The following is a 16,081-nucleotide window of genomic DNA, read 5'->3' on the forward strand; positions in this document are numbered from 1 at the left end:
TACCAGACATATAGGTGGAGTTCAGTTCATGCTAGCTGTTATCATTATTAGCAGTGGTATTTTAATTATTACTACCCTTTGGAAACATGGAAGACCTTTCTCTTTTAGCTATTCTACCCATCCCTTAATCTATGTCTAGGGAGGGGAGCTGTTATGGGGAATATATTCATTGAGCATCTACTATGTGGCTGTTATGGGGGAGGTAATTACACATGCTGTATTTCAGGTAATTTTTCTGAAGTCTTCTGAAGTAGAGAATCATCCCCAACGCCATTAGTATCTATGGAGAGAAATTACAAGCAGGTGAAGAGAGTGGCCCAAAGTTACAGACTGACAAAGTAGACAACCTGGGATTTGAACCCAGATCTGCCTGAACCCAAAATCTTAATCCTTCCTTCTCCACCAGACTCACCCATGTCTTTCTCCAATTGCCCCCCTCAGCAGTTTCCTAAAAATCCATTACTCACGTTACTCCTAGAAACTATGGTTCCCTCTCTTGGCTTGTGCTTCATATTGTAACTAATGGTTTACTCATTTTTGCCTTCATTTATCACGTTCATCAAGGATCTACTATGCATCAGGAGCAACTGCTTCATTTACTCAATTGCTCAATAGGCATGAAACATAATAGTGATGCCCTACGTTTGCACAGTCCGTTATATGTTGTATAGTTTTATTACATAAATGATCTCATTTCACCCTCATGACAGCCCTCTGAGATTAGAATTATTTTACAGGTGATGAAACTGAGGCTATGATATGTAAAATAGTTTGTTTTAGGTCATTCAACTTGTATGTGATGGAGTGAAGACATCAACCAGATGTTTTTAGTTTGATTTGGGAGCCCTTTCAGCCATGCTAGTGAACACCTGTTATAACCATCCATCCATCCATCCATCCATCCATCCATCCATCCATCCCCCCTTGTACCCATCCATCCCCCCTTGTACCCATCCATCCTTCTATTCACTCACACATATATCCATCCACCCACCCTTCCACCCATCCTCCAATCCTCCCATCCTTCCACCTACCCACTCATCCATCCATCCTTCCATTCATTTATTCATCTACCTATCCATCCATTCACCCATCCACCCAACCATTCTTCCACTCACTCACTCACTCATTCACACATCCATCCATCAACCCCCCCATCCATTCTTCCATCTATTCACCCATCTACACATTCATCCTTCTACTCACCCACTCATATATACATCCATCTGTTCACCCATCTACACGACCATTCTTCCATCCATCCATCCATCCATCCATCCATCCATCCACCCATCCTTCCATGCACTTATTCATCTATCTATCCATCCATTCAATCATCCACCCAACCGTTCTTCCACTCACCCACTCATGTATCCGTCCATCCACCCCCCATCCATTCTTCCATCTATTCACCCATCTACACATTCATCCTTCTACTCACCCGCTCACATATCCCTCCATCTATTCACTCATCTACACATCCATTCTTCCATCCATCCATCCATCCATCCATCCATCCATCCATCCATCCATCCATTGTAAAGCAGGAATTGCAAGGTAGGTAAGACATAGTTCATGTTTTCAATGGTCTTTCTTTCTAGATTTGTGCTGTCCAATGTGGTAGACATCTGTGACTATTAAATCTAAATGTATATTAATTATAGTTAAATAAAATGTAAAATGTGGTTTCTCAGTCACATCAGTCACACTGCAAGGGTTCCACATGAAACTGGTGGCTCCCATATTGGACAGCTCAGATATGCAAAGTTTCCATCATCACAGAAAGTTCTCTTAGAAACAGTGCTGCTCTAGAGGCAGAAGCTGAAAGATACACAATTATGAAAACATAAGGCAGGTGGTGAGAACTTCTGTGAAGTATTTAAAGAGCTACAAATACAATCAACCACAGGACAACAGCAACAGCCACGGTTGCTTGTTGGTTAAGAACTTTATAATTTGCAAAATCCAGGGGCACCCATTTGCTGTTTGAACACTTCGCTAAATGGAAATTTTGAATATATTTTACAGATAAGGAAATCGAGGTTCATAGAGATAAAGAGACAAACACGGGGGAGTTTGGGAATCCCTTCCTTCCTTCCTTCTTTTCTTTCTTTCTTTTCTTTCTTTCTTTCTTTCTTTCTTTCTTTCTTTCTTTCTTTCTTTCTTTCTTTCTTTCTTTCTTTCTTTCCTTTCTCTCTCCCTCCTTGGAGTTTGCAGAAGGAAAATATCTTTCAGGACTCTATTTTCTCTTGATCGGAAAAATGCCCAGCACCCAAACACACCTCCTCCTTGGCATCCTGTCATTTTTCTTTTAAAATGTCTTAGCTGTGATGAATCTGATGCAGCCGGTCTAATGGGTTCTGGCTTCTCTCCTTTCAGTCTGACCCAACAGTAGCTACCAGAGAGGTCTCCCTAAAAGGCAAAATGACAAAGCCTTTCCCCTGCTTAGAACCTTCCCTGGCTTCCCATTCCTTTTAGGGTAAAGTGCAAACTGCACACCGTGATCCAGGCCCTGCTGACGCACCTGCTGAGAATCCCCTCATTCCTCAGACATTTGGGCCAGTTCTTTAGGGCTGTCATTCCACAGGTCGCTTTATGCTCCTTACCATAAAGTATCCCTTTGCCCCGACACCCTTCTGGCTCTTGACTGCCTGATGGACTTCTAGTCTTTTTCCACCACTGCTCTCAAATACGCAGAGCTGCATCTAGTCATATACCTGTATGTGATGGAGAGAAGCAGAAAGAGAGGTGGGGGGAGAGAGAATGGGAGGGAGAGAGGGAGGGAGACAGACAAGAGAGAATTGGAGGGAGAAAGGAAGGGAGGAAGACAAACGGGCGAAGAGAAAGTCAGAAGAGGGGAGAGGAGGAGAGGGGAGGGGATAAGAGGGATAAAGAAAGAGAGGAAGAGAGACAAGCAGAAAGAGATGGGAAGGGTGAGAGAGAGAGTAAGGGAAGACAGGGGAGGGGAGGGGAAAGGAAAGAAGGGAAGGAGAGGAAAATAGAAGGAGATATCTAAAATGATATTTGCGCCCCCCCCCCTCTGGCGCCCAAATGTTAAGTGATTATCCTTGGGGGGAAGAACTTTGGAAGTTACACTTTCAATTTTGTATTTTAAAATTGTTTGCATTTTTAGTCCACTTACAGATATACTTTTTCCAAACAGCATACAACGACAAGAAAGTAACATTCAAATATTACCAGGTCACTTCAGCTATGAATGCTTTTCAGGACCCCCCTTTTTTCTTCCAGAATTATGCACATCTTCCCTTCCGCCCACCTGCCCCAAATGGAGGGGTGTAGCTGGCCACCTGGGAGTTGTTGAAAGACAGGAAGGCCAGTGTCTCAAGTGTCCTACACCGAACCCGGCCAGGACAGGCTGCGCCTTGTAAATATTGCTTTAATGACCAGAGGCAGGAAACTCATTATAACACCATGCATTGTCCAGGTTAAATAATGGAAAGGATTATTACAGCAATGATGCTGCAATATACTCTCAATTAGCCGTGGCAATGAGGAGCATGGGGACAGCTCATGCCACCAAGCTGGGGATCATCAAAAGGCAATTTTCCCTTCTGTGGACCACCATGCCCTCTTTGTGTTTTAGTTATTGGTGATTCCCTATGCATACACCACCCCCCACACCCACACACATACACCTTTTCTCTTTTTCTTTTTAGGGCAGGGGCACTGACTCAAATCTCAGTCATATCTGGTTGGAGTTGATCCCGAAGCCAGCTAGTTTCTTAACACAGATGATGAACTGCCAGTGAGCAGCTGTTCTCAAAGCATGGGCCCCGTATTTGTAACCTTGGCATTGTTGCCTGAGAACTTGTTAGAAAGGCACATTTTGAGGTCCACCTCTGAATCAGAATCTTTAGGTTGGTATTCAGAAATCTACACTCCCACAAGTCTTTCAGGCGATTCTGATGCATGCTCAAGCTTAAGGATCACTGGCCCGAAAGGGGACTCAGTTGCTTGGGTTCCATTTCTGGCTGTGCTACTTGTTGGCTGTCCCACCTCTGGCAAGTCCCCTCACCTCTTCATGTCTCTGCGTCCTCATCTGTAATATGGGCACATCAACAGTGCCCATCTCATAGGGTGTGTCAGGATGGGCAAAGAGCAGTCAAGCAGCACTCACACTTAGTCCCAGCAGATGCTACTCGGTAACATATTTCATGGAATAGAAGCTGCCTTTGATCATCAGACTCATCCAGAATTCACATAGTAAATGTAGGGCATAAGTTTGCCTTAAAACAGTATTTCTCAAACTTCAGTGTACACACGAATCACCTGGGAATGTTGTTAAAAGGCAGACTTTGATTCAGCAGGGCTGAGGCCAGAGACGCTGCATTCTTAGCAAGCTCTCATGTGGGAGGATGCTCCTGGTCCCTGGATCACACTTTTGTTGTACGGATTGGATCCAGCACCAGCAGCTTTGTGTATGGATTGGATCTCACAGTGGGCTCACATGATGTGCTGGCAATGGTCATGGACTGGTCCTGGGAGAGGGTGGTGGAACAGGATGTAGTTCATTTTGCTCATTCCTCTCTGGCCAAAGGACAGCAAGCATTGGCATAAGAACTGGAGACGTGGTTTGAGCTCCTTGTAAGCCCACTCACTGGCCTAAAGGAAGCCCTTTGATCTCTGCATCCTCATCTGCCAAATAGATCACTCAATGCCCACCAAGTCCATTCTAAGGGCAAGTGGGAAAAATCAAATACCCATGTTCTCAGTGAGTGAATTAATGACACATCTTTCCTTGGGACCATGGTTTTTCCAGAGTTTAAAAATAATGAAATGATGTGGATATTTAAAGGTATCAGGACAAGGCATTGCTGGTGAAGTTGGCTAATTATTACATTACCATATGATCATCATCAGTGTGAGTGATAAGCCCTGCACTGTGATTCTCTTTTGAGCACCAGCCCTAGGAATGGCCAGTCCTTACAGTCACCCTGGAATTCTGACAGTTCCAGGGGAAACCTGTCAGGCCACCCTCCTGGGTGGGCTTAGCATGCTGAGGGCCATGCAGAGGGAGCCCCGGTTGTATCCTCAAAGCCTCATTACTACAACCATCGTCTTTGCAGCCACGCTCTGATTTCAAGGCACTGCTAACTTCCAAGGGGACATGACAGGGCTGGAGAGAGAAGGGGTCATGCACCGCTCATTTCCAGAATGAACAAAGAACACTTATGAGGGAGAGAAAAAATGCCTCTTGACCGCCCCCAACATGTGTGTGCACAAATACACACACACATGCGTGCACATGCACACACATACACGTGCATGCACACACACACACACACACACACAGGCTGCCCCAGCCTGCATGTCACCATCAATCAGCGCCTTCCCACTTGCCGTTTGCAGGCAGAGTTCCCTACAGATGTGCTCGGGGGGCTGGGAGAAGGAGAAGAAGGTGGAGCTGGGGCTAGGGAGGGAGGGAGGCAGAGATGTCCTCAAAGAGTTAAAACCTTGCCTCACCAGACTGCGAATCCTCCTCGACTCTCCCCTACCCCCATCCCCCTCAATCCAGCCAAACAACAGCTTGACATTTTCCATCCTTCACGAGAAAGACAAAGACGGGAAGATATTCCCATGATCCCTTTCTGCATGCCTAACCGTGAGCTCAGGTGCCGTAGCGTTTGCCCTGCGCCGGCCCCATCAACATGAAGGGCGAACTCATCCTTTCTGCATCTTTTTCTCGCCACTGCTTGATTAATTGGCTGACTACTACGCCGGCGGAATACCTAATGCCTTTCCTTCCCCTATTCTTCCTTCACAGTTTTTTTTTCCTCCTTTGCTCCATTTACATATACTTTATATTCCATAATTTTCACCCAAAAAGAAAAAAAAAAAAGAGCGGGCCCATCTCAGTAATTTGATGTAATGACGGCATGTCACCAAAAAGAGGAATTAGAAAAATCTGTAGGTATTTAATTTATTCTTGTTTTTTTTTTTTTTTTTTTTTGAAGTAGAGCTCTCTGAGAAAAGCATTAATATTCATGGGCAAGAGAAAAAAGTATACTCAATAGGAAAATTCCTGATATTTTTAGGGGTGGGGAGGCAGCTAAATTCAATGCATTTTTAAGCACCATTATTTAACTAATAGTGCCTGAGTCCCTCTGGCCCTAGTTCCTCCCTTTCAATGAAAATAAGTGGGTTTTAGTTTGCCTTCAAGGGTTGTGTGTGTTGGGCTCACACCCACGCTGTTGAAGCAGGAAAGCTGGGTTCTGTGTTTTCCTCCCCTCCTGGGAGGACTCAAATGAAGAAGAAAAACATAAACAAAGGCCTTTCAGAGTCCCAGGGCTGGAGTTTTGGTTCTCTTTCAGCCTCCCCTGTTGGCTGTCATAGTTTTCTGATGGCTCTACAGACAGAACAATTTCCTTGAGGTTTCCCGCTAGACCACCCCCTTCCTGTTAACTTGGGTTTGGGTTTTGTGCTATTAATTAACTACTTACTTATCAAAGTAAGTGTTGAGTTATACCGTAATCATGATCGCTACCAATGAAGCAGGAAATAAAATAATGGAGCATCAGACAGATGCCATAAATGTGAGACCTGAGACCTGGAATGGGAGCAGTCTTTCTCTCTCCAAGGCAGGTCTTTCCAAAGAGTCCCAGGGTGTGTGGCTCTCCTAGTAACAGTGATAAGTTTGAGGCATCTGAGGATTTGACTCAGTCTAGTAGGAAGATGAGTTCTCAGCCATGGGGTCCTAAGTGCCCACCTTCATCTTAATCAGTGGGATCGGAAACATGTATGAGTTTATGGGCCCTGAGTCTAAATCATTTGCCAGTTGTGATAATAAAAATTATTATTAGCATAATGATTATAATAAGCAATTCTATGTACTATTATTTTTTCTTTATTTTTAAATGGGGTTATAACTTAGAGCAAGCTGCACAAATCTTATGTGCAGCTTGATGAATATTTTACCCATGTTTGTACTTTACCCAGATCAATATACAGAACATTTCCAACACCCTAGAAGGATTTCTTGTGCCACCCAAGTCGATGCATACCTCCTCAGAGACGGCCACTCTTCTGACTTCAGGCACATAGATTCATTTTGCTGGGTCTTGAACTTTAAACAGATGGAATTATACGGCATATACTATTTTGTGTTGAGGCTTTTTCTTAAAAACAAAGTTTTGGGGACTGATGCATGTTGTTACGTGTCGCGGTAGTTCATTGTTATCATTGCTGTGCAATATTCCAATGCATAAACGCATTAGAATTCAATTATCCATTTTCCTGTGGATGGTTATTTGGGCTCTTTCCAGTTTGGGCTATTTTGAGTCAAGCGGGCATGAAACTCTCCTCTATGCCTTTGGGGTAATAGAAGCTCTCATTTCTCCTTGGAATATACCCAGGAATGGGATATTTGGTCACAGGGTAAAGAGACCTGTAGCTTTAGTAGAAACTGCCAGTTTTCAAAGTGGTCGCACCAGTTTACACTTCCACCAGTGGTGGCTGGGATTTCAGTTGCTCTGTATCTTCACCAACTCTTGGCATCATTGTCATTTCTTTTACCTTTAGCTATTGTTATGGGTGTAGGAGGGGCTAGAAGGAACCCTGGCAGAAACCAAGGAAGGAGAAAACAAAGGATGCTTACGCAGCAAGACACAGAGAAACAGAATCAGAGACACACACAGAGAGAGAAATAGGAAAACAGCCAGGAAGAACCAGAGAAATACAGGTGGAAACGAGGACAGAGGAAAGCTTTGAGAGCAAGGTAAATGGATGGGGAAAGGGGCCCAGAAAAGAGAAAAAGAAGAGAGAAAAGAAAAATGGAAAAGGCGAGGTTGAAACGGAAAGAGGAAAGGGTGATAGAGGAGAGAAAAGCAGGCAAGAGAAGGGAGGAGAGAATGAACAACCCTGGGTGACCAGCCAGGGGAGCAGGGCAAGTGCAGAAATTGGTCTCTTGGTATTTTATGAAACATGGCCTTTTCTTTCTTTCCTTTTTTTTTTAAAGTGCTTCTTGATATTTTTATGTTTATATGTTTTAACTTGGGCCCAATTTCATGGAAAATGCATGAGAAATAAGTGGTTTCTAGGAATGTTTTATACATGGCCGGGGAGTTGTAAGGATGCAGAGGTGGGCAGAAGAGAGGGAAGGAGTGGATGGCCCCCTTCTTGGGTCTCTCTGGCAGGGCTTGGCTGGGAGCTGTGGGCAGGTGCTCTCAAGGTTGTGTAGAAGGTAACCCACGGTGGCAGACAACAGATGCACCCAGGATCTGCTCCAACCGTGTGACTTTGGGCAATCCACATCCCCTGCTCTGAGCCTCGGTTTCCTCCTCTGCAATATGGGATGCTAGCATTGCCAGTTTTGCAGAAGAGGGGGGCACTTAATCTGATCCAGGGCTGGGTGGGGATCACAGGGCTCTAGGAAATCTTAGGCAATCAGCGGTTTACAGCAGAGCATGAAATGCAAAAGACTGTCTCTGAAATCAACAGAGGACTCAAGAAAGCTTCCTCATGCGTCTACCTGGTAAAACCCCTTCTTAGTGTGGGGTTCTTGATATAGGCCCCATCTATTCCCATGTTTTGCTGCCACCATCCAGGAGCCCCGTCTTCAAGGACTCTGTTTTTCCAACATGCCACATAACACTGCATCCCTTATCGTTGGACACACTGTTGCTGTAACTTGAAATGCCTCCGTATCTAGTAAGACGGTGCTTCTTAAAATCCCTGTGGAGGAGCAGAGACTAAAATTCATTTTACCAACCAGATAGGAAATTGTACACCCTTTCCCAAAGAAAACAACGCACATTCTCGCCATATTGTTTACAACGCCAGTGGTTTCCCTGGCCTCAATAGTCCCATCTCTGAACTCTGATTTAGGAGTTTCTGCTTCAAGAACTTGCTGCTAAGGTCATTGCCTTCATGGAAGCTTCTATCCAGGTTTACCCTAAAATACCATCAGCCCCTCTCCTGAGACTGGTCTCCTTGGGACTTGGGATTTTGCTCCATCATGTTTATGTGTCATCTGTTCATATGTCTTTCTCCTCCACTAGCAGAGGAGGGTTTGTGAGGAGGGTTTGTGCCTGTCTCTGCATCTCTGAAGCCCAACACAGGAACTGGCCCAGGGGAGGCCCTCAGGAAACGTCAAATGCATTTGTCGACATGTCTCTTTTGGCCTTCACGGTCAGAGTTTTGCAGTAGCTGCAAAGGCAGAATGGGAGCCTTCTGGAGCTTTCCTTCTTGAAGCTAGACCTAGTTTCTTTGCAAGGATGAAGGCATCCTCCAGTGGAAGGGTGGGTTTGTGTAGGGAAACCAAGGCCTCCAAAAAGCCTAACACACTCACTCCCGAGAAGCAGGAAGCCTCCCAGCATCATGGGCACACTTTATGCTAAAATTGGCAGAGGCAGCTGCCAGTATGATAGGAGGAAGTAAACTATAAGAAGTAAGGAGTAGGTTCCCATTCCTGCTCTGTCACTGTCTCCTGTGTGACCTTGGGCAGCTCACTTTCCTTCTATTGGCCTCAGTTTCCTCATCTGTATATTGGGGTGGAGTGAGAAAGGATTGGGGATCTTCAAAGATTCCCCCAACTCTGAGAGTCTATGAGCTCTGAAGATGCTCTTCAGGAAGGCTGTGATTTATATCACAGATGTGCAGGAGAGAAACAGTTGCAGAGGAGTCATTTTTTCTCCTGTAAACAGGATGTTTTTTAGAGGACTCCAGGGAGAAAGAAAGGGACAAACATTTCTAGAAGGCCTTCAATGAGGCAGAAGACACTGTGTAAACCTGGTCTTGTTTAGCTCCTTACACTAAAGTTTATTTACCTTGCAAATGTATTATATGACTAAAATTTAAAAATAAAACAATAATAGTTGATGTTTTGTCTCAGAAAAAAAGGAACCACATGATCCTGAGGAAAATGTGGAAAATAAAAAAAAAAGAAGTAAAGGGACAAATAATCCATTCATTCAACAGGAATTTATTGAATACGCACTATGTGTCAATTATGATACAGAGAAACTGGGTTTTTACACAGCTTTATACATATATGTGTATGTGTATGTATATGTGTATATATATGTGTGTATGTACTATATATACATATATACATACACATACACACATATATATATACATGTACACACACATATATATGATTATAAGCATAGAGTCTACAATATTTAAATTCTGCAATTTAATTTACATTTCAATTCTATTCATTTTGGTGTTGTAATATAGCTAGTTCTTAATAAGGCTACCAGTTACAAGTCAGCTTTCTTTTTTCTGATTATAAAAATAACACACATGTTTACTGAAAAATATGTGGACATTACAAGCACATAAAAACAAAGGAATAAAGATTACTTATAATCTACCACCCATACTTCTTTCTACTTATACATTTAGACTCTCAAAGTACATGGATATCACCTCCTTCCTTCCCCCAGGGTACCCCCTATTGCCCATTCATCAGCCCCCACCAAAGTTACACACACGATAATGTTGCTCGCTACCCCAAATCAGCGATTCTGTCTATTTAAATACTGCTTTCTATTCAGCACCTTGAACAGTGCCCGGTGCACAGTAGACGTTCCATACCTCACAAATGCTCTTTATAACGGAAGCAATGACTGACAAAGGGGTCATACGGAACACAAGGTTTTATAATACGCTTTTACCAGAAGTATCACCATGCCACAAGTAGTTTCAATACTTGATCTTAGCCAAAAGGCTGAGAAGCAATTGTAAGTAGTTTCTGGTATTGTGAAATATTCTGCTGTAATATAATGGATGCTGCCTTCCTCATATCCTGTCATATATAGAAAAATCATAATTACTTTCCCAAGTCTCATCTTGTGGCCATTGAAATAATGGGTTCAGAAAGATCCTGGTAGCTGTTGTCTGCACAATTTCATGATCATTTTCTTGAGATAAGTTTCCAGATGTGCAACTGGTGGGTCAAAAAGCAGGTACGTGCAATGGAACATTACTCAGTCAAGAAAAGGGGTGAAGAACTGATGCATGTTACAACATGGATGTACCTGGAAGACACCATGCTAAGTGAAAGGAGCCACACATAAAAGATCACATGATCCATCATTTATATGATATATCCAGAATAGGTGAATCCACAAAGACAGAAAGTGGGTTAGTGGTTGCCAGTGGCTGTGGTGAGGGGTAATGAGGAGTGACTGCTTAAGGGGTATAGGATTTTCTTTTAGGGTGATGAGAATGGTTTGGAACTAGGTAGAGGTGATGGTAGTATGGTATCATAAATGTACAGAATGCTGTTGAAATTATTCACCTTAAAATGGTTAATTTTATGTTATGTGAATTTCACCTCAATTAAAAAAATAAACAGGCGTGACGTCAAGGCCAACTTTCTGTTCCCATTTGTGTATCCATCATTAATGCAATTGAGTGCCTGTTTCCTCAAAAAATCAGATTCTATGAACCTGGCCAGTTTTGTAAGCAAAATATATTGATTATTAGTGATATCAGTTTTACTTTTCTCATAGGCTAGTGGATATTTATATTCCACTGACATGTTCATATTTGCCAATCATACTGGAGTGCTGGTCTTACCGATTTCCAAGAATGCATTTCTCCATTGATGATAACCCTTGCCACGTACATCTCAATCTTCATCACCTATTTATTTTTGCCATTTAATTTTAACATAATCTTAACTTTTTAATTGTAACTGACCTACAACCAGTGACTACCACACCATCCTGTTGACTGCCTGCTAGACATTGAGCTCTTACACCCATTTTCCTCCTCCTCATAGAGTCCAAGTCCACCATCTGTGTCTTGGAGCCAGCCCTGCCTCCAGTCTCAGAGAGCAGTCCCTGACTGACCAATCCAATTACAGCCACTTTATTTATCTTCTCAAGGTTGGTTAAGACCTGGACGTATGGCACAATCACAGGCCATGAGATATAAAGAAAAGTTTGCTGGGGGCCCCTGGGAAACTTTGTTTGGCTTTTACAAAGGGGCATTCATGAGGCAATGTCCTCATTCTTTCTCTAAATGTAGCTGGATCTGGGTGTGATGCTGGGATCTCTGCAGCCATTTTGTGTCCATGAGGAAAGCAAGCCCAGGCAATAAAGCTAACATGTAGAAAAGGACAACTGCAGGCACCTTCTCAGTGCACCCTCACTCTGGGCTTCTTATAAGGTAAGATAGTGGATGTCCTGACCCCTTCAGGCAGCTGAGTTAAGATGCCTGTTACTTGCAGCTGAGAGTGTCCTAAACCACCAACCCCATCCAGGGCAGTTGTTTCACTTTTTTTGTTTTTTAAATTTACAAACCAACTGCTTCAATAAGCACCTTCTTAAATAAAACTTTTTCCATAGTTTGATACACATCCTCAGATTGATTCCCAGAAGTGGAATTAAGAGATGACATGATATTAATTTTTTTTTTTTTTTTTTTTTGAGACAGAGTCTTTCTCTGTCACCCAGGCTGGAGTGCAGTGGTGCAATCTTGGCTCACTGCAAGCTCCACCTCCCAGGTTCACGCCATTCTCCTGCCTCAGCCTCCCGAGTAGCTGAGACTACAGGTGCCCGCTGCCACACCCAGCTAATTTTTTTGTATTTTTAGTAGAAATGGGGTTTCACTGTGTTAGCCAGGATGGTCTTGATCTCCTGACCTTGTGATCTACCCACCTCGGCCTCCCAAAGTCCTGGGATTACAGGCGTGAGCCACCACACCTGAAGTCGCTTGATTCATATTTTTATTTGCTTTCCAGTTGAAGGCTCTACAGAATTAGCCTCTAAAGTTAGAAAATAAGGGGGTGGGGGCTAGACCCCAGGTCTTCTGATATCACATCCAAAGCTAGATATGGAAAGTGAGCTGATCTTTACTTCCTTTAAATCTGAAATCATAGGTAATGGGTTCAGTTTGTCTGAATAAAGCATCTGCTGGATAGCCAAACCATGCTGCTATATGCATTTCTGTGCTTTATACATTATTATGTAGGGTTTCAGAATGTATCTTTAAGTGTGATTGGATCTGGGGGTGATGGTGGGGCTTCTGCAGCCATTTTGTGTCCATGAGGAGAGTCAGTCCCTGAAATAACTGTCCCTGAATAGGGTTGGTGGTTCTGGATGCTCTCAGCAGCAGGTAAAAGGCACCTTAACTCAGTTGCCTGAAGGGTTCAGGACAGCTTTTTTTGTTGTTGCTGTTGTTTTTTAGATGAAATCTCACTCTGTCACCCAGACTGCAGTGCAATGACATGATCTTGGCTCACTGCAACCTTCACCTTCTGGGTTCAAGTGATTCTCCTGTCTCAGCCTCCTGAGTAGCTGGGATTGCAGATGTGCACCACCACACCTGGCTAATAGTTTGTATTTTTAGTAGAGATGGAGTTTCACCATGTCAGCCAGGCTGGTCTTGAACTCCTCACCTCAAGTGACCCACCCGCCTTGGCCTCCCAAAGTGCTGGCATTATAGGCATGAGCCACTGCACCCGGCCAGGACAGCTATTATGTTACCTCGTGGGAAGCCCATGTAGGATTGGGACCGACATTAATGGTTTAATTTGAGGTGGGGTGGGTCATGAGCCCCCATGATGACCTGATGAAACGTATGAACCATCCTCCAGAAAGTGGCATGCTCACCTGTGTTGGTCTTCTAGGGCTGCCATGACAAAGTGCTGTAGACCAGGGGGCTAAGAAAAAGGGAAACTTATTTGTTTACAGGCTTGGAGGCCAGAAGTTAGAGATCAAGGTATGGGCAGGGCGGGCTCCTTCTGAAGGCTGTAAGACAACATATGTTCCAAGCCTCTCTTTTATGTGCCTGTGGTCCCAGTGGTCCTTGGCTTGTAGATGGCTGTTTTCTCCCCGTATCTTTCCATCATCTTTGTTCTATGTATGTCTGTGTCCAAATTCCCCCTTTTGATAAGGATATAGTCATATTAAATTACGTCCTACCCCATGACCTTATCTTAGTTTGTTCATCAGCAAAGATCCTATTTCCAAATAAGGTCCCATTCCCAAGTTTGGGAGGTTAGGATTTCAACATCATTTTGGGGACACAATTCAAGAGGTAACACCATCCAAATGCATAAGCTTGCACCTAGAATGTCAGGGGTCATGAACATATTACAGTTTATCTAGAAACCTCAAGGCAGGATTCTATTTTATTCTGAACTATTCATTAGTAATAAGAATTCATGAGTAACAAGAAAGAAGTGATAGAGAAACCAAGGCCTGAAGAGGGAAGCTCGTGTTCTCACAGTACCCATGAGAACATGCAAGGACTGGAACCAGGACTCCTGGGCTTTCATGGAGCATCTCATCAGGATTCCAGCCTTTGCTGAGCCCAGTTCTCTGGCACTCACAGAAGATGAGCCTTTGAATTAGACAAGCTGAAAAAGGACTGGCGGGCCAACTTCAAGGGAGGCAGAGAAAAGCTGGCAGGAGCTGGGGGTCCCTGTCAGGGGACAATCCTTCCCTGGCAGGTGAAGGAGGCTAGAGCGCTGGGAGTCAGGGGCAGGAAGGTGTCAGGTCCTGGGGAGGCCAGAGCTTGTGCAAATCAATGCAGATCCTAGGAGGTGTGGGAGAGGAAGCTCGCTCTCACAGCAAACTCCTCAGGGCCACAGTGGGGTGGATTCTGGCTTCAGTTCCCATTGACCATGACCCCTGGGCATTTAAGGGAGCAGCCAGGAGAGGGTGAGGAACCCTCCTCTCTGCTGCCTGTGCCAGCTGCCCGTCTATAGGAAGCCAACATGTCAGCTCTCCTGTCCACCGACGCCAGCCCAGAGGTGCCAAGACACCAAGTGCAGTGGAGCCAGCTGGCAGCGTAACGGAGAGCCAATGGCCCGGCCGGCCGGCCCATCTGCTCCTCACTGCCAGTTGCATGCCTGTGGGAGGCGGGCCGGCAGCCCATCCGAGTGGCCGAGGTGCCAGCCACCGCGTGCTCTGGGCCAGCTGGCAGGCTGGCAGGACTGGCCAGCATACCCATCTGCCCGCCGGCGCCAGATGAACGTGCAGGGAAACTGTGCCCGGGGACCTCAGGGTGCCAGCCTGCCTCGAGTTCCAAGGCATCGGAGACCCTGGTTCTCCTCTTCCCTCTCTCTCAACCCTCGTGAGCCCTGAGATATTACTAACAAAGACCCAAACGAAGGCATGGGGAAATCACAGAGCGGGGACAGGAAGTAACCCTTTTTGCAGGACTCCAGAACGGTGAATTTATAGGCCATCGGGAGCACAGCCCATTGGTGATTACATGCACGGACTCTGGGGCCAGATTGCCTGGGTCCAGATTGCAACTCTGACACTAATTAGCTGCATGACTTAGGGCAGGACTCTTAATTGCTTGTAGCCTCAGTTTTCTCACATGTAAACTGGGAAAGTAGCACCCACTTTATTGGGCTAAATGAGGAAGAAACAGAATGTGGTAAACACTCAATACCTGATGCTTATTATTATCAATCACATTATTAGAATCAGATTCAAGGAGTGTTTTAAACTCAAGTGTGCGTCAGATATCATCTGGTCCAATTTCATCATTTTAAAGTGGAGGAATTAAGGCCCAGAGAGGAGAAGGGCCACACTCAAAGTCACAATTACGTAAGAGTCATTTGGGGTACAGAAGCTTGATTCCAGGTCTTCTGTCACTCTCCCTACTCTGCTGCCATGAAATGCTCCCCTGAAATAGAAGAGGTGGTAGAAAAGTAGGCAGGGGCCTTCCTGTCCTGCCCCAACGCACCTAAATGCCTCAGGTGCCACACTCCCTGGTTGGCCCTCAGAATGCACTGTCTGATATTTGAGTGTGGGTGTTTCTTTCTGAGTGTTGACATGTATTCTTGTGTATCTACTATGTGAGCATAAATGTTTGGTACTGCCAAATAGATCCAAATCTCAAGTGCCGAGACCATGTTTTATTCACAAACATCAACCCCCACCCCCACGAAGTCGCCCCTCTCGAATCCTCAGATGTCATATCCAGAAAGTCTCTGACATCCCTGAGCCCCTATGCTTAGCACAATACCTGGAATATAGACACAGCCCTGGTTCAGCTGGTGCAGCTCCTTTAATTTGATGAATCAGAACCTTTACTGTCCACCCAACAACCAATAAGAGCAAGGATCCTAATGTTTTAAATCCTTTAT

This window comes from Hylobates moloch, unplaced genomic scaffold (assembly GCF_009828535.3).
Source record: "Hylobates moloch isolate HMO894 unplaced genomic scaffold, HMol_V3 SCAFFOLD_19, whole genome shotgun sequence".
In the NCBI taxonomy this organism is placed as follows: Eukaryota; Metazoa; Chordata; class Mammalia; order Primates; family Hylobatidae; genus Hylobates; species Hylobates moloch.